We start from the raw sequence: 26,044 nt of genomic DNA on the forward strand, positions 1-26,044 counted from the left end.
GCTGTCAGAAGTGTGAAAGGTTGTGAGCTGAGAGGAGTGTGGACATCCAGCAACCACAGGAAGAGCCTCACGTGAAACATGAGAGTAAATTCTGAGATGTACATTTTAGCCTCACCCTCTTCAAACATGTCCTCTTAGAAACTCGCCCCAACCTCAGCTTAGATTACTCAAGTCATCTGAAATAAAAAATGAATTTTAAGTGTTTGGGGCTTGTTTTGTTTTTTGGTTTGTTTGTTTGTTTGTAATTAAACCATGGAACATGGAAAAAGGTGAATGGTTTGTTGTTGATGCTTTGATGACCTTGAACTCAATGATTAGATACATAACCAAACTTATTTTTTAAATTTTTATTGGATAGTTTATGTATTTACATTTCAAATGTTCTCCCCTTTTCCAGTCCCCCCTCTCCCATCACTCCTTCCCCTGCTTCTATAAGGATGCTCCCCCTCACCCTGACTCACTCCCACCTCAACACCCTGGGATTCCCCTTCATGGAAACGAGTCTTCACAGGACCAAGGGTCTCTCCTATTGATGCCAGACAATGCCATCCTCTGCTACATATGCAAGTAGAGCATGGGTTCCCCCCAACCCCCTCAATGAGTACTTTTTGCACACTCAACCAAACTTCTAAAGAGTTAAGAGATTTTACTCAACTGAGGAGAGCATAATAGTTTTAAGCTCTTTAAAATGAGCTGAGTCCTGACACACTTGAAGCTGGGGGTCTGTGCCTCTTCACATATATGAGCACTCTGAAGCCTGATGCCCAAGATAACAAGTCTTAGCCTGTAATTCACTTTCCACCAATACTTGTTTCCCACAAGCTGCTCATCATTTTTCCCTTGGATTCCTTTTCTATTCATTTATCCTGGTGAGCCACAGAACTTCTTAAAAGAAATAGAAGTGGGAAACAGCGTGGGTCAAGGATAGAAAATGAGGTCTCCCCCAGCCATTTTCTGTCAAAACCTAACTTCCCTATGGGATTTGAGGGAAGCTATTGACAATCCTAGAAGGTCTCCCTAGCTGGGAAACTGGGGTCATGGTGTTTTTGTGCGGTCTACATAAATGCTAAGACTGCATTAAGGTGGGGCAACAGGAAGAACAGGTCTGAAAGGAGAAATTATCTCACCCGTTGTTTTTACACGCATCTGTCTAGCACAGGTATATACATGTGAAGAACTCTGAGAATCAGGTTTTCTACACCAGAGATCAACATACATGTTGGCCTTTTCAAATTCTTCTACTGTAAGCCCATCTGAGTTTTAAAAGCCAACGTGGTCTCATTGTCACCTGCAGCAGGCAGTAAAGTGCTTTATATTCTTGTCACAGTGTCTTCCACAGAAAAGCAATTTTAGTAGTGAAAAGAAAGAACCAATTACTCCTGAGTGTGTCTGATGCTACAGCTTCTTGGTAAGTACTGCATTACTCTACCTTCATCTGGCTCTGTTCAGCCTAGTATCTTCCCCTGCTTAGTAACAGGTGACATTTAGAGATCCCCAGCCTGCAACAGGCACTGGTCTGAATTACGCCTGGCTCTGTATTCATTCATTCTTCACAGCTGCTCCAGGAGGGACACCACTATTACAGTGGTGAGGGAGCATCAGGGAACAGGAAGAAAGGTTGATTCACTACAGTGAGGAGAAGAGATTTGGATCCAAGAATACCATCGCCTGCTGCACCTTCATTGCAGTTATATAAACAATCCCAAGCTCATGGGCCAAACCCTAGATTCAAGATCCTTCTTATCTCTAGATGTGGTCTCATATCAAGAAAATTCTTCCGTCTCTCTTGGGTGGTTTAGTTTCTAAGAGTACTCTCCTATTTGACTATCGGGTTTGGGTTTTCTATACTCAGTTCATCTTACTCTTAAAAACTCTGATTCTCAACCTCCAGCACCGCTCCTGATCACACATGCAAAACGTTGCACATTAGCATCTGAGGACTCCAGCCTTCGCCCCTTCATGGGTTGATTAGGAATCAAACCAGGGTTATCCTGAACAAGTACCACCTCCAGCTCCACAAGAAAAACGTCGAAGGTAAAACAGAGCAAATATAAAGAATCATTTTACATTTCGTTTGCTCCTTTATTTTTTTATAATTGCCTTTTAAAGTTACCAATGGGAGCGCTGTTTCTACGGCAAAGCATCTATCACACACACCCACAAGTCTACTGGATACTTTGTTTCCATGACAACATGCACTGAAGATGTCCTTCTTCCAGAAGGTATAGAGTGAAGATGAGGGTGTGAAGCGACACTTGCCAGTACTTAGTAGGTTCCACACTGGACCATTGAAATGTATCTTTGTGTTGTCATGAAAAGTAAACTTTTAGTGTAATTTATTAGGCACATTTATTATATCTTATGTTACTTTGCCTACAGACATGTGCATATCTACTGTCCAAAGGAGTCTGAAAAAGGTGTCAGGTTCCCTGTAACTTGCCACCACATAGGTGTTGAGAACTGAGCCCCACACTCTGCCAGAACAGCAGTACGCTTAAGCACACAGCCAACCCTCCAGCCCTTCTGGAGACTTCTTAACTTTGAACAAACCAGTAGGTACAATTATTCACATTTTTTCAGAGATGGATTTGTTAATTTAAATTAATTGGACAATGTCTTTATTTAACACTTTTCTCTCACGCATAGATAGGTGAGGAGCTTTTCCGTGGAGCATGAGTATGTGGGAAGATGGCTAATGCATGCTGGTCAGCGTAGACACACATCCAAAAGGGATTGTTTGCATTAACCTGAAGATGCATTTGTAGTCCTACTCTGTGTCAGACCACACACCCTTGCCTAGGGTCCCTTCATGTAAAAGTTTTAGAACTTTTGAAACACTTTTTCTTTCTAAAACATACTATCTCAAAATAACAGTAACCAAAAACCATTTTCTTTTATTTATATATTGTAAATACATTTTAGAGCAAACCTGTTTCTAGTACCCTCTGTTTCTACACACCTCAGCAATTTATAGCATCTCAAAGAGCATGAAAATCTTCAGTGGTTTACATACTTTGGGAAAGGCTAGGTTGAAGCGTTACTTTGCAACATTAATGTTTGTTCATTTAAATGTCTAGGATAGTACATGAGCTAGAAGCAAATATAAAATAAAATGAAGCTGTTAATATGTTGATCCAACCAAGAATTTGCATCCTTGGGGTATAGTTATTGAGGGCTGAAGTCTGACTATAGTTATGGCTGCAACCAGAGAATATACTGGAAGGATCCTGACAGCCTACCTCCCTACCGTCTTCTACAAGATGTGTTCATGCTTAACTCCTGGGAATATTCATGTTTGACATAAATAATGTGAGTACTACATAGCAATCACTATCCTATTCATAAGAACATAGTTGGTGAGAACACAGATGAGGACTCCCAGGGATCTTCATGAGAAGGAGAATAACAAGAAACAAATGTAGACATACACTAAAGAGTCTGCTAAAACCCCTGGAGGTAGGATAACCTGTCACTGTCCTAAGCTATGCTGTCACAGCCACTGCTGGCCACAGTGGTGACTTTAGTTGAAATTGAGGAAAACTAAATAAAACTAAAAATTTGCTCCATCAACTTCAGTAAACCTATCTCAAGTTCTTGGTGTCAGCACATAGCAAGTGGATCTGCTCTGTTGATGTGCTCGGGTACAAAGCCTTGCCATCACTACTGAGCGCTCTACTAAAGTACAGAAGAGCAGGCTTACATGGCTCTGATACATGTAAACGGCTAATTAACACATTAAAAATACTGTAGTAGGGACTCAACACATTTAACTATCATGAAGCATGAAGCTTCATGAAATGTGTGTGTGTGCCTGTGTGTGTGTGTGTGTGTGTGTGTGTGTGTGTGTGTGTGTGTAATTTTATCCCCAATATATAAAGACTTGGATTCAACTTCTTCAAAGTAACATTTTACTTTCAAATATTGGCCTAGTAGTATTTGAAATTTTAGGTTAGTGTTTTAGTCTCAAGCTATTTAAGTGAAGGATTTCTTTCTTTCATAGTTTCTTGATTTAAGAAGAAAAATATAACCTCCTAATAACCTCTTAATTTTTATAAGTTATAAACTGCAGAAAGTAAATACATAGCATAACCAAGACAGAAAGGACTGTGGGAACAATTTCTGAAGGCCAAATGCTTTGAGTCTAAATAAGTAAGGCTTAAGAAGAGTATAAATTTGAAAGGTGTTTTCCTCTTAATTTCCTGTAACTTGGGTGCTGGTTTTCTCCACCTTTCACACCTTAAGTTCCCTTGTTACAACTTCAGAACCTGATACTGAGTTGGAGTGTCTCAAGTCTATGTGTAAATGAATATTTATACATGAGTTATATCTCCCAATGAATGTGACTTTGACATTTTACATAGAAAATACATTGGTAAATAGGTGAGCAGGTATTGAATTCTTAAAACATTTTCTACACAAAACAAGTGAACACACTATAGATAAAAGGTTTTAGTACACATGGTATTCTATTTTTAAATTTCACTCTCTACATCTTGATAGATAGTCAATGACTAGGCCCACATTTTTTTCGTGTTGGCTTCAGAAGCACACAAAGCTAATGTTCACCACTCAGATATTTTCACTTCTTTGAAAACGGAAAGTAGCCACACTGAGGCTGCTGGAGCTACGAATTCAACAGAAGTCATTCAATACCAGACATGGATGATGTGTTTCCAACCAGAGCTGGACACCTCTGTTTATCAGTCTCTGTGCAATGCCTGTGCCTGGGAGACAAAGGACTTCTCTGCATTAGGTGACACAGTTTTGTTGACCAACTGACTAAGTGAAAAGCCAATATGATTTCATCGAGACAAGCTCAACGTTCAGATTAGGCTAGTGGGGAATGATTTTCTTCTTGTGCTCATAGGGCTGACATATATAACAGAATGATCATTCTGTAACAATCATGTCTGAGAGTGTTAGGCAGATCAATGTGAGAACTACAAAGCATTATGTGGCCCCTTCCAGGTAGGTCTGGTCAGCCACAAGACTGCTCCAGGTACCCTCAGGCAGCTGCTTCTGGGTCTTTAGGGGGGAAAAACTGTGAGCTGAATTCATCTCTCTTTGGGGGGGGGGTAAAGGAAGCAGACGAAGCAATCAATGCATTGTTTGAAATGTTCAAAGCTATGTCCCAAAAGTACTTGAAAAGATGACTAGTCTTCAATTTTAAAATACAGCTCTGCTTAGGCGACCTTAGGCACAGTGATTCGATGTACACCTCCTTCCACATTCCTGACCAATACATGGAAGATAAACTGAGGTCAAATTAATTGAAGAAATTAATGACTGTTTGGGGCCATGTAATAAATAGCAGGCTTTGGTGCAGCCATGAGACCCATTAGCTGCCTAAAGCAGAAGCTGTGTGTGTGAGCTTCCCAGATTATCCCTGCCTCAGAACAACAAAGTCATTATTCATGAGTTTTCGCACCAATAACCTATACTGGTGTGTCTGTGCACCCAGTTCTAGGGGAAATGGTGCAATAGACTCACTACATTGAAGGAGATGTGGCTGAACTCTCCCACGTAGTTAACTATGCATACAGAGTATCATATTGAGCTCCTTCAAAGCTGTTGGGTCTGTACCTTGAAAAGAAGGGGATATACAGAAACTCCACAACGGAACTGTGAAGTCTTTTACTTTTGCATTAACTGCATGTACTTCATGTGGATTATAAGCATCTCGCTGTGTCATTCTGCATTTTTCTTAAAGCAGGATGTTCTGAACCATTGACTTTAAGAATCCCTATTTTTAAACATTTTCAGTGTTCCAAATTTATGGGTATAAATAACACTGAGAAATATGCTTATCCATAAATCTGTCTGCATGTTTCCTTGAGACACAAATGCTAAAGTGCTCTGTCAAAATATCTTAACTATTTTTAAACCTTTTGAGAAGTATAGTAAAATCCCAGCAGACACTCTGATTTATGTCACAACAGACAATGAAAAGTAAACACCCATACTTTGGAGTACTTGCTGGCAAGAGCTACACACACAATGTGGCCAAATCTTTGCTGGGATAAAATTCTTCACTGTCCAGGCAGTGGCTGGTCCTGTGTGACCACCAGGTGTCAGTCTAAAACAGAGCAAGCTGAACTACACCTCAGAAGGCAGGCAGCTTTGCAGACCTGCACATCCAATTTTTCCTCTGGACTAATAAAAGATTTGGACCTTGTTAAAATTTCAAAATAAATAAAAAGGTGATGGTGCTAGACAGGCAGTCAGGCAGGCAGATGAACAGACAGACAGATGGGCAGGTTGGGTAGGTAGATAGATCCAAAGTCACCCTCTGTTGAACTGGGAATGGGCTCTCATGAGTCTCTAATGGCTTGAAACTTCATCTTGGCTAGAATATTACAGGGAGGTTCTTGATTTCTGAAGGTTCCTCCTACTCTATGGTTCAGTGTGTCCTTCAAAACCAACCAAGGATTATAAACCTACACTAAGCCATCCAAGGACATTTTTAAGTGACAGTTTGACAGTTTTAGGGAAACACACACACACACAGAGAAGGCCTCAGTGTGCACTGCATTCTTACATTCCTGACGCAGCTTTGATTGAAGAGCATGTTGATTGACTCTCAGAGCAGGAATGAGGATGATGGAGTCAGCGCAATCAGAATGTAAGATCTAACACAGGAAAATATTGAACCATCTCCACACCAGTTATAGTGGCATTTGAGAAAAGCTGCTGCTGAGAGCATTCCTTTACATCACTCCTGGATGCCCAGATGTTAATAGCTGAAGTCTACAAATAGAACCATGATGTCTACTTCAAACTCTTCCCTGCTTCCTCTTACTTTTCTGGACTGTGCACTGACTCACTCTCTGACGTTTGTTCTCTACCTCTTTCCTAGACTTCAGTCACATGAAATTTCATGACAAATTTGTTTGCCAGGATGATTTAACAGAACACTATAACCTGAATGGCCTCAGTCATAAAACAGTATTTTCATATAGCTTCAGAGGATGAAAATCTAAGGTCAAGTGTTGATAGACTTGGGTTGTCCTGAGACCTCTCTTCCTGGACTACAAGTATCTGTCTACCTTCACTGCCATCCACTCACATGGTCTCTGCCTCTGCCAAGTGTCCAACTCCCTCTTCTAAAGACATTAGGTCTTTAGAAGAAAAGACAGACTTGTTTTAATTCAGTCAACTCTTTTTTAAATTATTTTTATTCGATATTTTCTGTATTTACATTTCAAATGTTATTCCCTTTCTCCCCACTCTCATGCCCTATCCCCTCCCCCTCCCCTTGCTTCCATGAAGATGCTCCCACGCCCAACCACCCACTCCCACCTCATTGTCTTAGTATTTCCCTAAATGGGAAAATGAGCCTTGGCTGGACTATGCCAGACACTGCTGTCCTCTGCTGTATATGCACCTGGGGCCATGGGTCTCTCCATGTGAACTCATTGGTTGGTGTTTTAGTCCCTGGGAGCTCTGGAGAGTGGTTGATTGATACTGTTGTTTTTCCCATGAGGTTGCAAACCCTTTCAGCTCCTTCAGTCCTTTCTCTAACTTCTCCATTAGAGTCTCTGTGCTCAGTCTGATGGTTAGCTACAAGCATCCTCATCTGTATCAGTATGGCTCTGACAGATCCTCTGAGGAGGCATCCATATCATGGTCCTGCCAGTAAGCACTTCTTGGCATCAGCAATGGTGATTGGGTTTGGTGGCTGCATATGGGGTGGATCCCTGGGTGAGGCAGTCTCTGTAGTTCTTTTCTTAAATCCCTGCTCCTCTATTTGTCTCTGCATTTCCTCCCATGAGTGTTTTGTTTTCCCTTCTAAGAAAGACTGAGACATCCACATTCTGGCCTTTCTCAGTCAACTCTTTAAATACTATATATCTCCAAAGTCAGCCTGAGGTGTTGGGTATAAAGCTTCAACATGGGAATTGTTAGAGAACCAGATTCAGTCCAGAACAGCAATCTCTACATTTACTCTTTTACCTGCTGGGGAAGCTTTGTGAATGAGAGCATCGAGGATGCAGAGCACCTTGTGGAGGAGAGTGTGTGAGGAGCAGACTGAGAGAAATCCAGCAGCAGCTGGGGCGTGGACATGAACAGAGCTCAGCAAACCTAGTTTAGCAGCTAAAATATAACCTACTCAAGAATGAATGGTTTCTGCCCTTAGTTGTAGGGAAGAGTGGAGTGGGGGATACCAACCTTGTGGGCAAATGAAAGTGAACACAAATTACACAGGGAAAAAGAATCTCTCACCAGCACAAGGCTGGGACTCAGAAGCCACAGTGCCACTGTGGTCCCCAAGTCCGAAAAGTGGAAGACATTGAAAGGCATAGAAGTCAAACTGTCCCTGGGCACGATGTCTGTAGTCAGAGCTCTCCATGAGAAACAGAGGTGAGCAGAGTTCTGAGTTTGAAGTCAGTGCGGTCTATACGATTTAAAAACAACAACATTGTGTTGTGTTCAGTATGAAAGTTGTCCCTCATTGTCTTTGCTGTGGTGCATCTATTCAGTGACATAAGGGGACAGAAATAACCTCGCACTTCCAAAGAGGGACATAAATTAACGCTCAAGAGTCTTCCCAGGCTCCTTTAAGATTGCTATTCTGTTAGAAACAAAAAAATAACTCATCAAATATGATTATCTGTTCAGGACAAATGCTAACAAGCTGATGAAAGAAAGACTGAGTCATGACTCCCGCAAGCTCTTTACTCTTATGTTCATCAGCATTGGCTAAGGTCTATTGTTCATTTAAAATATACTTAATTTTTATATGATATATTTAGGCCATGTTTCCCCTTCCACAATTACTCCCAGATCCTGTTTATCTCCTTATTCACCCAAATTCATCTCTCTCTTTCTCCCTCACCCTCTCATAATACACATCACAACAACACAAAAAAAACCAAACCAAACAGAAAGCTTATAGAACAAACAAACAAACAACAAACCCCATGCAGTTCATTTTGTGTTGGACAACTACTACTGGACCCAGAGCCTGACCCAGGGTGAGGATGATACTTCCAGTGACATTCCACTGGAGAAAACTGATTTTCCCTTTTTCCAGCAGGTATCAGCTGTAAACAGCTTCTTGGTCATGGGTTGGAGCCTGTGTCTTTCTCCTGTCAGGGCTTGGACCCCATCTGGCTGGTGCGTGCTGCACAGTCTTTGTGGGTTAATATGTGCCAATTAGAAACTTCACCCCTACTGACTAGCATTCATTTATGGTGTTGGAAGGTTCTCTGTATGCTACTGAAGGAGAAAGATAATCCTCAATATTACCCAGGTACAAATCTCAGGACCTTCAACAGTGGCCTGCCTTCCTGAAAGATATATTGATGCAAATGTGGTACAAATCTTATAGGAGTAACCAACCACTTTCTGGTTGAATTTAATATCCACTTCATGAAATGGAACCCATATCTGTCTGACACTGTTAGAGTGGCCAAGGACCTGAAATTAGATAGGTCATAGGCTTAAAAGAAATAAATAATTGTTGATTACTGCCATAATACAACCCAGCATTTGAATACATTGTTCATATTCATTGGGTCTCTTGAGGCTCATAATGGTTAGGTAACTAAATCCTCTGGTTAATGCATAAATTAGAAGAAATTAAGAGCCTGGATGTATTAAAATATAATTGGGAGTCAAAGACTTTGATGAACCTGCTCAAAATGACACTGATAAATGGAGGTACCAACAGCTGAACCACATGTTTTACATTTAAAGCCATTGTTCTTTTAACTCCACTACCATTTATACATTTCTGCAGTGTCTTACCAGCCTTTGTAGATACTGTGGACACAAAAGTGCACACCTCCAATGGTGCCTTCACTGTTTCTCTAGTGAGAAAAGAGGAAATGGGAAAAGCCACAGCAGTTTGGAATTATAATGATAAGTTGTGAAGATGAAGATTAAAGATGTGCACAAGCATTGTTTAATAATACTAAGGTTCGCTTTGTTTGGAATCCTTGGCCTGATCCCAATGAGTAATGTTTATGGCTCTCTCCTGAAGTTCTTCAGGACTGGATAACATACGAGAGCTGGCAGCTGGCTGCACCATGCAAGGCTGGGTGTGAACATAAGAACTGCAACAGGAGGATCATTGAGGGTTGGTAAGAGTGGCTGAACCTGGTATGAAAAGCATATAAGAAGACTTAATATACTATATAATATATTGTATGTAATACAATGTAACTATGTATAATATATAGAGAGAATGTATACAGGTGTATAATGTATAATTCTGTGGTATAATGTTTAATATATTTCTGTGATCTAAGCCACTTGAATTTGTGACACTTTGATGCAGTCACCCTATCCAACTAAATACAGGGGTTATAAAACTCTAATAGTAACCTCCTACCACTATGACTATTTCTGTCATGTGAAACAAAAAAAAAATATTTATTTAAAATAAATGATTAGCCCTGTAGGAGCTGCATCTCCCTTCTGGTCCACACCTCCATCTGCAATAGTGGATCAGCATGTCTCCACTCAGCCCCACTTCATACCTCAGCCTGCCTCCCAGGACCCCTGCTCTAACTCAGGGCACACAGCTCCACTTGGCTTTTGTGAGGCCGGTTCTAACCTAGAACATCCAGGCCAGCCAATACCAGAGACAACCAGATGGTGAAAAGCAAGCACAAAAATATAATCAACAGATGCCAGTACAATATGGCACCATCAAAACCCACCTCTCTCACTACCACAAGCCCTAGGTATCTTGGATGGATATCCTAACACATCTGAAAAGCAACATTGTGACCTTAAATCCCATCTCATAAAAAATTCTCATCTCGTGAAAATAATAGAGGTCATTAAGGAGGTTATAAATAATTTCCTTAAAGAAATACAGGAAAACACAGTCAAACAGGTAGGAAAGAAATAAACCCCTTAAAGAAATACATGGAAATGCAATCAAGCAAGTGAAGGAAATTAATAAGTCAGTCAAACACCTAAAATTGGAAATAAAAGCAATAAAGAAAACACAGATGAAGGTAACTCTGGAGATGGAAAATTTAGGAAAGAGAACAGGAACTACAAATACAAGCATCACCAGCAGAATACAAGAAAAAGATGGAAGAGAAAATCTCAGGCATGGAAGATACCATTAAAAAAAGTCAATTCACTGGCCAAAGAAAACATCAAATGTAAAAAGTTCCTAACTCAAAACATCCAGGAAATTTGGGACAAAATGAAAAGACCAAATCTAAAAATAACAGGAATAGAAGAGGGTAGATTCCCAGTTCAAGGGGCTAGAAACATTGTCAACAAATTCATAGAAGAAAACCTCCCTAACATAAAGAAGGGATGGCTATAAACATACAGGAAGCCTAAAGAGCATCAAATAGATTGGACCAGAAAATAAAATCCCCCTACCACCTAATAACCAAAATACTAAATTTACAGAAAAGAGAAAAAAATATTAAAAGCCACAAGGGTAAAGGGCTGAGTAACATATGATGGCAGGCCTATTTGAATTACACCAGAGTTCTCAACAGAGATTCCAAGAGCCAGAAGATTCTGGAAAGATGTTTTGCAGATGCTAAGAGACCACAGATGCTAGTCCAGACTTCTATACCCAGCTAAACTCTCAATCACCATAAAAGGAAAAAAAAATATTCCATGACAAAACCAAATTTAAACAATATCTTTCTACTAATCCAGCCTACAAAGAATATGAGAAAGACAACTCCAACACAAGGAGGGTAACCACAGCCAAGAAAATGCAAGAAATTATACAAACAACAAATCCAAATGAAGAGAATCACACACACACACACACACACACACACACACACACACACTTACACACACACAGACACAGACACACACACACACACACACACACAGTACCACCTCCAACAACAAAATAACAGGAACTAACAATAATTGTTCCTTAATACCTCTCAACATCAATGAAACAACATGGCTAACAGACTGAATATGTAAACAAAATCCATCATTCTGTTGAATACAAGAAACACACTTTAGAAACAAAGATGTTCACTTTCTCAGAGTAAAGAGCTGGGAAAGGTTTTCCAAGCAAACAGACCCAAAAAATAAGCTGGATTGGGCATTCTAATATCTCATAAAATAGACTTTCAACCAAAAGTAATCAAAAGAGATGGGAAGAACACCTCATACTCATCAAAGGAAAAACCCACCAAGATGATGTCTCAATTCTGAACATGTATGTCACAAATGCACAGGTACCCACATTCATAAAAGAAACTTTACTAAAGCTCAAAACACATTAAAACACACACAATAATAGGGAGAAATTTCAACACCTCATTCTCACCAATGTCATTGAAACAGAAATAAACTGAGACAAAAATGAAACTAAGAGATTTTATGAAGCAAATAGATTTAACAGATATCCACAAAACTCTCCACTGCAAAACAAACAAACAACAAAAACAAAAGAAAGTCCATATACTCATGGAAACAGAACCATACTCTACATCACTTAGTCATGGAAGAAATAAAGAAATAAAAGATTTTCTAGAATTCAATAAAAGTGAAGGTACAATATGCCCAAACTTATAGGACACAATGAAAGCAGTGCTAAGAGGAAAATTTGTAGCACTAGGTGCCTCCATTTAGAAAAGAAAAAGAAAAAGGAGAAATTGCATACTAGCAACTTAACCAAATACCTGAAAGCTCTAGAACAACAAGAAACAAACATACTCACTAGAGTAGGCAACAGGAAATAGTCAAACTGAGGTCCAAAATCAACCAAGAAGAGGCAAGGAAAACAATCTAAAAAATCAACAAAATCAAGAGCTGGTTCTTTAAGAAAACCAACAAGACAGACACTTAGCCAAATTAACTAAAGGGCACAGAGATAGTATCCAAATTAACAAAATCAGAAATGCAAAGGGAAACATAATAACAGAAACTAAAAATTAAAAAGACCATTAAGTCTTACTTCAGAAGTCTATACTCACAGAAATAAACCCACACAACTATGGACACTTGATTTTTGACAAAGACGCCAAAAACCATACAATGGAAAAAAGAAAGCATCTTTAACCCATGGTGCTAGTCTAACTGGTTGGCTGCATGTAGAAGAATGCAAATAGATCCAAACAGAAGATGGTTCAGGGAGATGGAACCTGAAGAGATCATCTCCAGTAGCCAGACAGGACCTCCAGTAAATCGATGGGACACAAATTCACCTACAAAACATTTGACCCAAAATTGGTCTTGTCTAAAAGAATTGTAGGGATAAAGATGGAGCATAGACTGAAGGAATGAACCCAACTAGAGACCCATCCCATAGTCAGGCACCAATCCCTCTCACTATTAGTGATGCTATGTTGTGCTTGCAGACAAGAGCCTCTGTCCTCTGAGAGGGTCTACCATCAGCTGACTGAGACATATGCAGATACCCACAGCCAAGACTGGATGAAGGTCAGGACCCCTATGGAAAATTAGAAGGATTAAAGACTCTGAAGGGGATGGCAAGCCCAGAAAGACCAGCAGTGCCAACTAACCAGGACTCCTGGGAGCTACCAGAGAACAGGCCACCAACCAAAAGCATGCATGAGCTGTCCAAGGCCCCAGGCATATTTAGCAGAGGGCTGCCTTCTCTGGTCCCAGTGGGAGGTGATGCCCCTAATCCTGCAGAGACTTAATGCACCAGGGTGGGGGGATATACAGGAGTAGGGACCACCATCTCAGAAGCAACTGGAAGGGAGGGAATCCTATAAGGGGGGATGGGTTCAGAGGAGAAGCATTTGGGATGCAAATACATAAATAAATTAAAATTTAAAAAATTAAGATTAAAAAATAAAAATCTTCTCCACAAGGACAAAAACACTAATTGAATTTTTATCTCTTATAATAAAGTAAAAATCTGAATGGTGTGGAAATTAAGTCAGAAAGAAAGGGAACATGAAGATGGAATGGTTGAATAAAGAATTTTAATGAAGTTAGAAATAAATGTAGAATTTCAGAGATGGACAGTTGCTGTAATGTTATAGTCCTGAAGACAGATGGTTGAGGATAAGGTTATCAGGCAATCTGGAAGTCAAGATGGTATATTATAGGCTGAAGTCACCCATGATGATGGCGTGATAAGGTGCCTTGGGAATGCTGAGACCACAGAAAGCAGGGGACCTCCAACCCAAAGGCCACCAAGGAGCCTGATGTTCTCTGATGTTAGGAATCTCAAAAGGAGGAAGGATTTTGCTAGAAAACTGAAAAGTGCACATATTGTTTAGAGCAAGTGAAGATGTCTGACCACTGATAGAACTTCAACAGAACCTTCAGGCTCCATGGGGAAAAGTGTAAAAAAAAATAATAATAATAAAGTGCCTTTCAAGAGAGCTACAGCAGGAGAATGGCCTTAAACTTCAATTATACAAAAAAAAAAAAAAAAAAAAAACTATAAACATTATAATCTGGATCGCTCAGGTAATTGAGGCCAAAAGAAAAACTGGAGGTTGAGTTACTGGAATAAGTACCACAGATGTGGAGTGAGAATTACAGATATTTAGTTCAATCTCATATCATAAAAGCCAACTGATAGGATCTCATCTTAAAATGAAGGTGTCCCCTGTCTTCAAGATAACCCTGATTGCACAGAGTGGATGAACAAGAACTCAGAGATATAGTGTCTGATGAGATATTGTTTCAAATGTGGATGCAGCAATTATTTTAAATGTGCACAAGTTAGACTCCCATTTTTTTTTTGTTTCCTTCCTGTACAATGGAACATTTTTCCAAAGAGCGAGCTCTAGTTATTATGAATATACACTGACAACCTGCATACAGAATGTCTTAGAAAACAGATCAGAATTACAGAAAGCACATACTTCACAACATGAGAGAAAAAAAGCAGTCATACAGTAGAGTTTGAATGCACGCCTGTACTCAGCATTTGGGAGGCAGAGGCAAGAGCTGGCCTGGGCTACATGAAATCCTTGTGTCAAAAAATCTATCTCATAGTAATAAGTATGTGTTTGTTACATGTCATTTTGTTTCTTAATGTTGAAAATATTGCCATCTCCCTCTAAGATCAAAAGAAGGGAAAGTGTACCTTTGGAAATGAGGCACAATTCCTTAGCACCCAGCTTAGTCCTTCAGAAACCGCCTAGCCCGGGGCTGTGAGGTGTATAGTGTCACTTTTGCACTGGGGACCTAAAAGCATGTGACACGACTAGGCAAAGAACTCTACCATCATTTCCCGTCTCCTTCTCAAGTTGGGAATCCCGGTTGGGAAGGCTAAAAGTGAGGTGATCTGGAGAGAACTCACTGCAGGGGAGATGTTGCTGAGTCTGGCAGGCTGTCAGCTGTCACCTTGGTATTTCTAGCCTGAGGAGCAGCAGCTAGATAAATATTTCACAGAGCTACACTGGCTATGACAGATCTCTTCATTATTAATTAGAAAGCTCATAAACACAGGTATTCATTGGGGTTAAATTTTTTTAAGAATTAAAAATAAGATGCTAATTAAGTGCATGCAAATTGATTGAGGGGCATACCTGGGGCTACTAATGGTTCCTTTTTTTTAATTAGATGAGAAATACTTACAGTGAAACAACAAAGTTTGAACACTCCCTGCAACTCACCTTGAGGCTTTTGCATGTATTTTCCTGAGGTCAAGACAAATTAATCTAGAGGTGACATTTAACTGAGCATTTTGAGATGATTCTTAACAGTTTACCACTCTACCCCTGATGGTTAATCTCTCTTCCTTTCATAGTTTCCTCCTCCTCTTACTTCTGTGGCATATCTTAATATCAGAAGAAAGTGTTACACACGAGACCTCCACACATGTGCCATGGTACACACATCTGAACACATACACACATAGTAAATGTAAGGAAAAAAGTCCCTCCACATTTCTCGAGGGTTGCACTCTTCAGGAAATAATGAAAACAAGCATATAAAACCTGCCAGATTTTACCTCATATCTGAAAAGCATAACCCAGAAAGCTCATGATGTAACTGCAGGAAAGAGAAGGGGGAAAAGGCCAGGGGGGAGAGGGATTATCTTCTTTTTCTTTGTCTTTTTCTCCAATTGACAACATTACCCTCTAGACTGGCACATCTCCCATATATACAGATTGTTCTGAACAAATTCTTCTGCCTTTATTTTTTATAGATGGGTGTATAATATGACTTCATTCTGAAAGCAGGAAGAAGTTTACTGGGCATGAGTCTCTATAACTGCAGCATGTTATCATCTGGTAAGGACACACAGAACTCTCAAGTACAGAGAACACATGCCAAGACCTTGGGGTACCCTGAACTCTGCTTTAGTTCTGTCTGCTGCTGAGTGGATGATCCTGTCAAGTGTTCGACCTCTATCAACCTGCATGGCTCCACCTGCCAGGTGCTAGAGATCTGAATGTGCGAGCTGCTCTTTGTGGTCACTCTTAATGACTTCACACTGGAAGCTGGGCTCCCAGCTTGAGCATGTAGACATGTCTAGGCCTGCTTAGTCACGCTCTGCAGCAGTCTGTTAGCCCCTGCGGGAGAACACAGGTGCCTCTTGGGAAACCCCATTCCTGCAGAGTGAGACCCTGACTCCCGGGACAACAAGGATCAGACATTTGAACGCATAACCATGTTTATTATCCTTGTGTGCCTCCTGATCTCATGTTTAAGTTCAGTAGAGTTGAGTCATTATTTAAATTAGTTTAATTAAATTTAAATATAATTAATAAAACTTGAAAACATGGGTTCATTAGACAAAAAAACTATTAAAACACATGAGGCTAAACAATTCTTCAACCAGAGGCCTCCGCTGTCTTCCTATGTGCTAGTAAAGCCAGGGCGCAGCCACGTACAGACCGATCTGCCTCAGAGCAGTAGCTGCACCAGGTCAGACCAGGTTATGTCCAGTAAATGACCATCAGGAATACAACTGACCTGAACATAGTAGTCCTTAAGTCCTGCTGAAGCTCCCTAATACGTGAAAGACTGTCAGGGACTGGATGTGAGCGCACACATGCACAATGCACACATTTTGCTTTAGATGACCCATTATGTTCCTCTGCTTCTTCTAAATCCTAAGTCTACTTTGGGAAACTCGCCTACCCTATTTTTCAGTCTTTGTAGCTTGGATGCAACCAACCAACCTCCGGGGAAGACAGGAGTCCCAGAAAAGCCCATTTGATGTTCCCTGTTCCCTTTACCACAACTGTGCTACGAAGACAGAGGACCAAAGTCAGGGCATGGTATGAAACAGGGGGACTTTCCCATGGTGCCTGCATAAGGCACAATCTGCACTGAGTGGTCAACCAGAAGACAAATGCAGCCTTCAATGTCAAAGTCACACATAGCAAAAATAAAGAAGAGGGGAGAGAAGCAGGAAATAAAGAGAATTGAGTGGCTAAAAATATTATATATTAGAACAGAGGAGTTATATACTAGAGGAGGAGAGCCATTGTGGGACTGTAAAAACATTAGAGTGCCAAGTACTGACAAAAATGTATTCGTATACTTTTATACAAAAATGCTTAAAATTTGTTCTTTTATTTTTGTTTTTTAAAATAAAGTTTTTCAAAAAAAAAAAAAAAAAAAAAAAAACAAACCTTAGAGTGAAGGCCAAGTTTCGCCATTCACACATCCTCCTGGTAAGGTGCTGGGATGAGAGCTAACCAGGTCCTGTCTGTGGAAATGAACTTGGTTTGTCTCACTCTTGGCTATTATTGAAGATCCAAGAGGGAAGCTCTGTCATGAGAGAGATAATGTCTCTCCAGTGGAGAGGATCATCCTAAAGGTTACAGTGTATAACTCTCAGATATTAGCCAGTTCCCCACCCTCCAACTAGCAGTTTTACCTTAGTGTGTCTTTAAGTTGCCTAGAAATTCCTGAATTCTCAAATGATTTTTTTCAAAATTATGCTGTCTTTTAAATTTTCTCATTAATAAATGGAGACAAAATTTTTGAAGTGGTTTTAGTTTGCATTTGTCTAACAGTAATGGTCTCTTTTAATTGAGATTCAGAATAACTCTTGAGTCCTCATTTCACAGTTGGATCTTACAAGCACTGCTGGGGCACCCTTGAGCTGATTTCCAGTTCTCCCTTAGTCCAGCTGTGCTAGGTTCCAAGGACTTGTATCTGTAACAGTGATTATCTCATGGTGAGTGTGGAGCCAAGGGAAGAGGCTTTGAGGCCAACCCATGTGTATAGCCTAGTAGAGCTGAGAAAATGAGGAATTGCAAGGTTAAACAGAGAGGATTTTTATCTTCACTTCTGCTAATGTTCCTAAAAGCACAGATACTGTGTATTTTACCACACACTCATAACTCCCCACACACACACATATACATACTCATACTCATACACAGCATAGCACCATCAGGACTATAAAAAAATCATCTCCAAAATAAAGTCTTTATGGACCAGGGTAGACTATTCACTTTAGTACATGAAAAGGAGTTAGTGGGTAGCTAAACAACATGTATCAGAAGATGATGTGCTGTAAGATATTATTACTCTATTGAGAGTCTTCATCTCATGGGCAACATTATGATCGAAATTGCAGTTTTCTACCTGGAGATAGAAGACATGGTTAAGAACCATGAGGCATGGGGCATAGTCCTAGATAGGTGCTGATATAATAGATAATTAAAGGCTTAGTTTCTGCTTCGGATTAGCCTATGCTCCTGGGGCAGTTGGTATGACAAAGGCAAGGATATCCTGTTGGTTAATAAGAAACACTCACAAGAAAGCTGCTCTGAAGATTTTAAAGACCTCAGGAAACCCCCTGAAGGTTTACAGGGACCTCAGAGAAAGCACTTTGGGGGTTCTAAACAGTTGCTTAAGGAAAAGCAGAAGAGGAAAGCAGCCAGAGGGACATGAAGGGGATGGAGCAGCCAAAGTGAAGTTTCCTCTGGCTGGTAATGGACCTGTGTTGGTATCACTGAATTCCTTAGCTTCTGATGTGACTTGGACACAGTAAGTCTTGTGAAGCTATATTTGGGAACTATGCAAGGTAACAAAGTCCATGGACCTTGACTGAAGCTTAAAGGGAGAGGAAATAAAACTCCAGCATAAATTTCACAAGTGTTTCAATGATATTCATTTTAGGGGTAAAGTTGCCTTTTTATTTTCTAAGAGCAGAATATGTCATAAATATGGAAAACCTGTCTGCGTCTTTCTATAATGTGTATTGAATAATTCTATTGAATAATACTAATCCACATTGAATGTTTAGTTTTATTTTGTGGGAAGGGTGAGTAAGAATTTGCCAAGTAGTCCCAATTTTCTTTTTAGCTAGCTGAGGTAAAAAGAGACTTGTTGTTTTTATTCCTATTTTAATTACAAATATGAACTCTCAAATCACACATAGCATATGACACAGCTTGTGTGTGTGTGCGTGCATGCATATGTGTGCATGCATGTGGATGTGTGTGTATGTGTGTGTGTGTGTGTGTGTGTGTGTGTGTGCTAGAGAGACAGGGAGAGAAAGAGGAAAAGGGAGAGGGAGAGGAGGGGATGAAGATGGCTATAAAACATTTAGGAGATCGCAGCAGCATTCAGGGACTCTCAAAGACACCCGAGAGTCTGAAGCAGGCAGCTGATGGGGTGTAATAGAGCCTCTGCACAGGTCAGACAACTAACTCTGCCGGAGGTGCTACTGTCAAGTCAAACCATGGGGCAAGAGTTGATGTAAGTAACTTGGCTCATGGTCAAGTTGAGTTGGAGCAAGATGAGAGGCTACCAAAGATGTGAAGATGAGGAGCAAAGACCAAGTTGGGATGAGTGAACAGGCAAATGGATAGGTGCCTATTAGAGAGGACTATGCCAATATTGGGACCAATCTAGGATAATTCAGAGTTCTCAGCTCGTACATCTCCTAATACAAACACTGTGTGGTCTCATGATAGATCAGTGGGAATCCTTGTCAGTGTTTCCTCTTCTTCAGTGGGGCCCAGGTGAGGCTCGTACTTCTTTTCCTCAGTCTGGTATGGTAGGTAAGTTCTCAGGCCCGTTTTGCCTGATACAGTTTTCATACATCTGCATGCTCACATATCCCTATAGTTCCAGTTTACTCTGAAAGACCTGAAGGGTGAAATGCTTTCTACTCTAGGGAGTAGTTACTTTTCGTCCTTGCCTCTGACATTGCATGTATGATATATTGTTTGTAAGTCTGGCAAGGCACAGATCAGCCTACACCCGAATTGCATTCACTCAGGATGGAGTCAAATGCTACTTGTGAAATGGAGTCCCTTGGGGCAAGTGATAACTTGTCCCCCTCTCTCACACACACACAAAACACTGTTTCATACAGCATGGGATAACTTCTCTCTCTCTCTCTCTCTCTCTCTCTCTCTCTCTCTCTCTCTCTCTCTCTCGCACACACACTCACACACATACACAGTTTCATATAGCATGGAATAACTTCTCTCTCTCTCTCTCTCTCTCTCTCTCTCTCTCTCTCTCTCTCTCTCTCTCTCTCTCTTCTCTTGATCTTAATATCATTGATCCTGCCAGATCAACATAATCATTGTGATTCCACCAACTCTTCCTATTTCCTTGATCATTAAATGAAGATTTTTACATTTGGCCAAATGTTTCTGAAGTGGGGACACACTCTGCAATAAATGTATACATTTTGACATTATAGAGACACTGACAGTTTCTCTTTCTACCAATGTGTTAACTAATACATTTAGCAGCACCTTTTATTAAAAGCAATATGGTGATGTGGACGGATACTCTGCCTATTAGTACTTCATTCCCAACACTAGTTGGGACTCACACAGACACTGACAGCCCTGGTGATGAGACACAGACTCTCCACCCTTAGTGGTTAATAACCACATCTCTAAAATCTCAGCAACCACATCTGCAGGTACCAGACGATCAACTGAAGAAGCATCTTGTGACAGCCCAGGCTTTTCTGACACAGAAGGCTCAGAAGCCTGGTTCATTCTCTGAGCTCTGTTATTGATTCTGGCTGTCAGGAAACCAAAATGTCAATACCAGCTAGTGTCATCAGGCTCAGGTGACAGGACAGGACAGAGTCACAGAGTCTATTTGAGAAACTATGGCAATATCTTCAGTGATAGATAGCAAGAAAGCTAGCTGAACAGAACAAACAAGCTTTGTTAGATTTTGAAGGAAATAACTGATAAAAATTTATTTTGTAGCTGTCAAAACTCAGGAAGAAACTTTTCCTGGGTGAATCAACAGGACAGTAAAGTGGGCTGTTTCCAGACTTTGTGTGTTGGTTTTTCCTGTTCCTCAGCTGAGCAGTTGATAACTGTATCCCTTCCCACCTGAACTGGGCCTCATGAGAACTAATGAAGAGGATCAGGATCCTTCCTTTCTGCCCCATCATGCCCTGGTCTGTCTTCCTCTGCTCCTAAGCCACAGTTAGAAGCATCCCTTCTACTCTGACAAATGCCTACCTTTGAACCCAAACTCAAAGGATTAGACCTCATCCACTTTCTGTTAGAATACCTTTCTAATCCTTTGGTAAATCTGCCTGTTCCTGTCCAGAAAACCCCCATTTATAAGTAGGGGTCTTGCCCCCTCTTGGTACCAAGAAAAAACTCAATAGAGAAAATGCCAGCACAAGATAGGGTGACAGGCAAACCTAAGGGTGTATTTTCTTAGTAATTGGTGAAGAAGAGCCCAGGCCATTGTGGGGGGTTCCACCCCTGGGAAGGTAGTCTTGTGTGCTATAAGGAAGCCGTCTGAGTTTGTGGAGCAAGCCAGTAAGCAGCACTCTTCATGGCTCTGCAACAGCCCCTGCCTGTTTGAATTCCTGTCTGACTTCCTTTACTGATGATCAGGAATATGGTAGCATAAGCCAAATAAACTGTTTCCTCCCCAAGTCGCTTCTGTCATGAATATATTAATCTGTTTTTTCCAGTTGCTGTGGTAAAAATATTCTGACAAAAGCAACTTAAGGGAGAAAGGGTTTGCTCTGGGTCATAATCCCAGGGTTTAGTCATGTCTGGGAAATAAAGGTAGCAGGAGCTTAAAGCATGCAGCCACATCATAGCCATAGTTCATTTCACTTTCCCTCTGTAGGACCCATTTGGTGCACATCCATGCTGGCCTTATGCATGGTGACTCATTCTCTGTGAGTCCTACTGTATCTAGAAGGTCTTCTTTCCTTGGTGTTACCCTCTCCCTCTGTCTCTTATAGTCATTCCTCCTCCTCTTCTGTGGGGTTCCCTGAACCCTGATGAAAGGGATTTGATGGAGGTATCCCATATAGGGCTGAGTGTTCCAACATCACTTATTCATTGTGTATTGCCTGACTATGGGTCTCATGTTTGTTCTCATCCACTGCAGGAAAAAACTTCTTTGGTGATGGCCGAGCAAGGAACTGATCTATAGGTATAATAAAAAGCCATTACAAATTATTTTATTGTTACATTCTTTTAGTAGAACAATAGTTTGTTTTCCCCCCTAGGTCCCTAGGCTATCCAACCTTAGGTTCCGGGTTACCCAGATGGTGTTGGGTATAGGTTCCATCTTGTGGAGTGGGCCTTCAGCCAAATCAGATATTGGTTGCCTACTCTCACAAGCTTTGTGGCATCATTGTGCTTACTAGAGTATCTTAGAGGCAGGACATCATTGTAGATCCAAAGGTTTACAGTTGTGCTAGAGTTGTTGTTTCTGCTTTGATACCATGCAAACTACTGTTCTGTACCAGAGATGCTAGCCCATAGCGGTAAAGACTCTAAGAAAGCCCGTGCTTGACTTCTCCCTGTTCAACGTGTTATGTAGCTATTGTCTTCATCAATAGGAACTTGCTGTCAGTTTGTGCAACCTATAGCTGTGGCAATAGCCAGGATTACTTGGAGGTTCCCTTTGGCCAGCAAAGAAATTAGATATAAATCATTTCTTCTATTTGAAGCTTTGTTAGGTGACAAGAGTTGGGGCTCTGTCTCCCCCATTATTTCATTTAGATGCATATATATATATATATTTATGTGTATATATGTTTATGTGTGCATATGTTTATGTGTATATATGTTTATGTATGTATATGTCTGCTATACTACATTTCCATACAACACCTCAAATGCCCCTTCCCTTCTCATATTCTCTTTACCCCCACTACCCTCCTCCTCCCCAATTAATCTTCTTATTTTAGCATCCCCTTCCCTTCCATCCAGAGCTATCTATTCTATTTGATATATATGCATAAATGATTTCCAGAGTGGCTGTACAAGTCCTGCCGGCAATAGATAAATGTCCCCTTTGCACCACAGCCTAGCCAGCATGAGCTGTCATTTATTTTATTGATTGTAGCCAGTCAAGCGGGTTTAAGATAGAATCACAGAATACTTTTTATTTGTATTTCCCTGATGACTAAGGATATTGAACACCTCTTTGAGTTTCCTCTTTTCAGAATTCTATATTTAGATATGTACTCCATTTTTAAATTGGGTTATTTATTTTCTTGGCTATTAGCCTTCTATTAGATTTCTAATTGGTAAAGATCTTTTCTTCTGTTGCCACTTTGTCCCAACGATGGTGTCCTTTGATTACAGATGCTTTTGGATTTCATAGTTTCCCCTATTTAATTGTTGATCTTAAGTGCCATTTTTACTGTATTAATTCTACCATCCCACAAACATGGAAGATATTTCTATCTTCTGATATCTTCTTCAGTTTCTTTCTACCATGCCTTTAAGTTTTTACCATACAAGTCTTTTTTACTTGCTTGGTTAGAGTTATCCCAGGATATTTTATATTATTTGAGGCTATTGTGAAAGGTGTTATTTCTCTGATTTCTTTTTCTACCCATTTATTTCTCATTTGTACATAAAAAGGCTACTGATTCTTTTAGAATTCACTTTTACCCCACTACTCCTCTGAACATGTTTATCAGCTGTAGGAGTTTCTTAGTGGAATTTTTGGACTACTTATATAGAATCACATCACATGCAGGTAAATACACTTTGACCTCTTCCTTTCCAATCGTGTCCTTGATCTCCTCAGCTGTCATACTGCTGTAGCTAAGACTTCAAGTGCTATATTGAATGGTATATAGTGAGTAGACAGCATTGTCTTATTCCTGATTTTAACAGAATTGCTTTGAGATCAAGATCAATTTCTTTCCTATTCCCTTCAACAAAGGACAAGACAGATAAGGGTAGAAGGATATTGTTCTCAACTATGCTTTATCTCTCCAGGGAAACCCAACAAAGATAATGTAAGGGAAGAATACTTGTAGATGTGTAGAAAAAATATTTTTAGATTACCATGATTCTGAGAGAGAGAGAGAGAGAGAGAGAGAGAGAGAGAGAGAGAGAGAGAGAGAGAGAGAGAGTGAAAAATCACAAGGTTTGGACAACCCTAGGAATAATAAGTTCTAAGCAATGCTAGGCTATATAACTAGACCCTGCATCTATAAAATAAAAAAAATTAAAAAACAAAATGCAAAAAGACAAAGGCAAGAGCTATAAAAGTTAATGAGTGAACCTCTCTCTGTAGAATAGAATGTTGAGACTTAAAATCTTTAAGATTGGCCTCACAATGAAGGTGACAAGGAAGGAAGTTAGATGCTCATTTCAGAGTTAAGAATCAGAAGCTGATGAAGAAAAGAATAGAAAAATGGTTCATGTGGTGGATACCCGGGAGCCGTAGAAATCAACAGAGGATAAAGACATCTCTGGGAAATGAAGCTGTGTTAACAGCTTGTTCCCACCTTTGAAAGGGAGAGAAGATGAGGTTAGGTTGTTTGCTAAAGTTGAGGAATCAGGTGTTGTATTAAGAGGCTTACAGACAGGATTAATGGAAGAAGGGGCTATGAGCTGTGGGGAGGAGTGAGCCAACATGATGGACTGAAGCTACAGGAAGTTTGGTGAATGGCCCCCGTTGGATTCCTGGAAGCTGCAAGGAAGACATGCTCAGTGAGAAAAATTAAGTCTTCATTTGACTCCCTTGGAATTGTCAAGGGAACCTGATGGTGTCTAAGCAGCACCTTGGAAGAGAGAAGCTGAGGGGATATGGATAGCATTTAGTGTATGGCAGGAAAGATTGTCGCTGGTGAGTAGAGTGTCTTCTGCAAAACACAGCTGTTTAAAAGAGGAAAGAGGTCCAGAGAACGAGTCCCAAGAGTTTAGTGGCGCAAAGAGGGAATAAAACTGCTTTGTCTTCAAAATGAGTAGGAATTCAGGAGACTAGACACAGATCAGGGGGAAAAATAGAAGAGGAATGTAGTCAGCCATTGAGCAAGCCACCTCCACAGCTAGGAACTGGCCACCTCCTAGCAACGGAGGCGGTAGGAAACATCAGAAAGAAACTAGGTGACATTCATATCTCATCATTTCTTCAGTGGTCCTTTACCATCACACTGCTCACAACCCTGTTAATGCTGTGGATGCCATACGCATGCTTGTCTGACAGGAAGCCCAGAACAGGACCCTGAACTCCACCTCTGAGTCTAACATAGAAAACAGAGTAGTCATGGAAAGACTCTATGTAAATGTACCACACTTTCTGTATCCATTCCTCTGTTGAAGGGCATCTAGATTCTTTCCAGCTTCTGGTTATTATAAATAAGGGTGCTATGAACATAGTGGAGCTTGTGTCCTTGTTATATGTTGGAGCATCTTTTGGGTATATGCCCAGGAGTGGTATATACTGTCTTAGTGCTCTATTGCTGTGAAGAGACACCATGACCATGGAAACTCTTATTTAAAAAAAAAAAAAAAAAAAAAAAAAAAAAAAAAAAAAAAAAAAAAAAACCATTTCACTGGGGCTGGCTTACAGCTTCAGACCTTTAGTCCATTGTCATCCTGGCAGGAAACATGGTGGCACACAGGCAGACACAGTGCAGGAGGAGGAGTTGTGAGTTCTACATCTGAATCCTTAGGCAGCACCAAGAGAGAAATGCTGGGACTGGCTTGAAAGCCCAAAGCCCACTCCCAGTGACACACTTCCTCCACTAAGGTCATCCCCACGCCAGAAGGCCACTCCATTCTAATCCCCCTCAGTTTGTGTCACTCCTTGATGACCAAAGATTCAGATATATGAACCTATGGGGACCATTGTTATTCAAACCACCATGTACATAAACCAGGAAAAACTTTTCTGATGAAATCTAAAGCAAAAGACATTGCTCATAAGAAGT

The sequence above is a fragment of the Micromys minutus genome, assembly GCF_963924665.1.
Source record: "Micromys minutus genome assembly, chromosome: 1".
Classification (NCBI taxonomy): domain Eukaryota; kingdom Metazoa; phylum Chordata; class Mammalia; order Rodentia; family Muridae; genus Micromys; species Micromys minutus.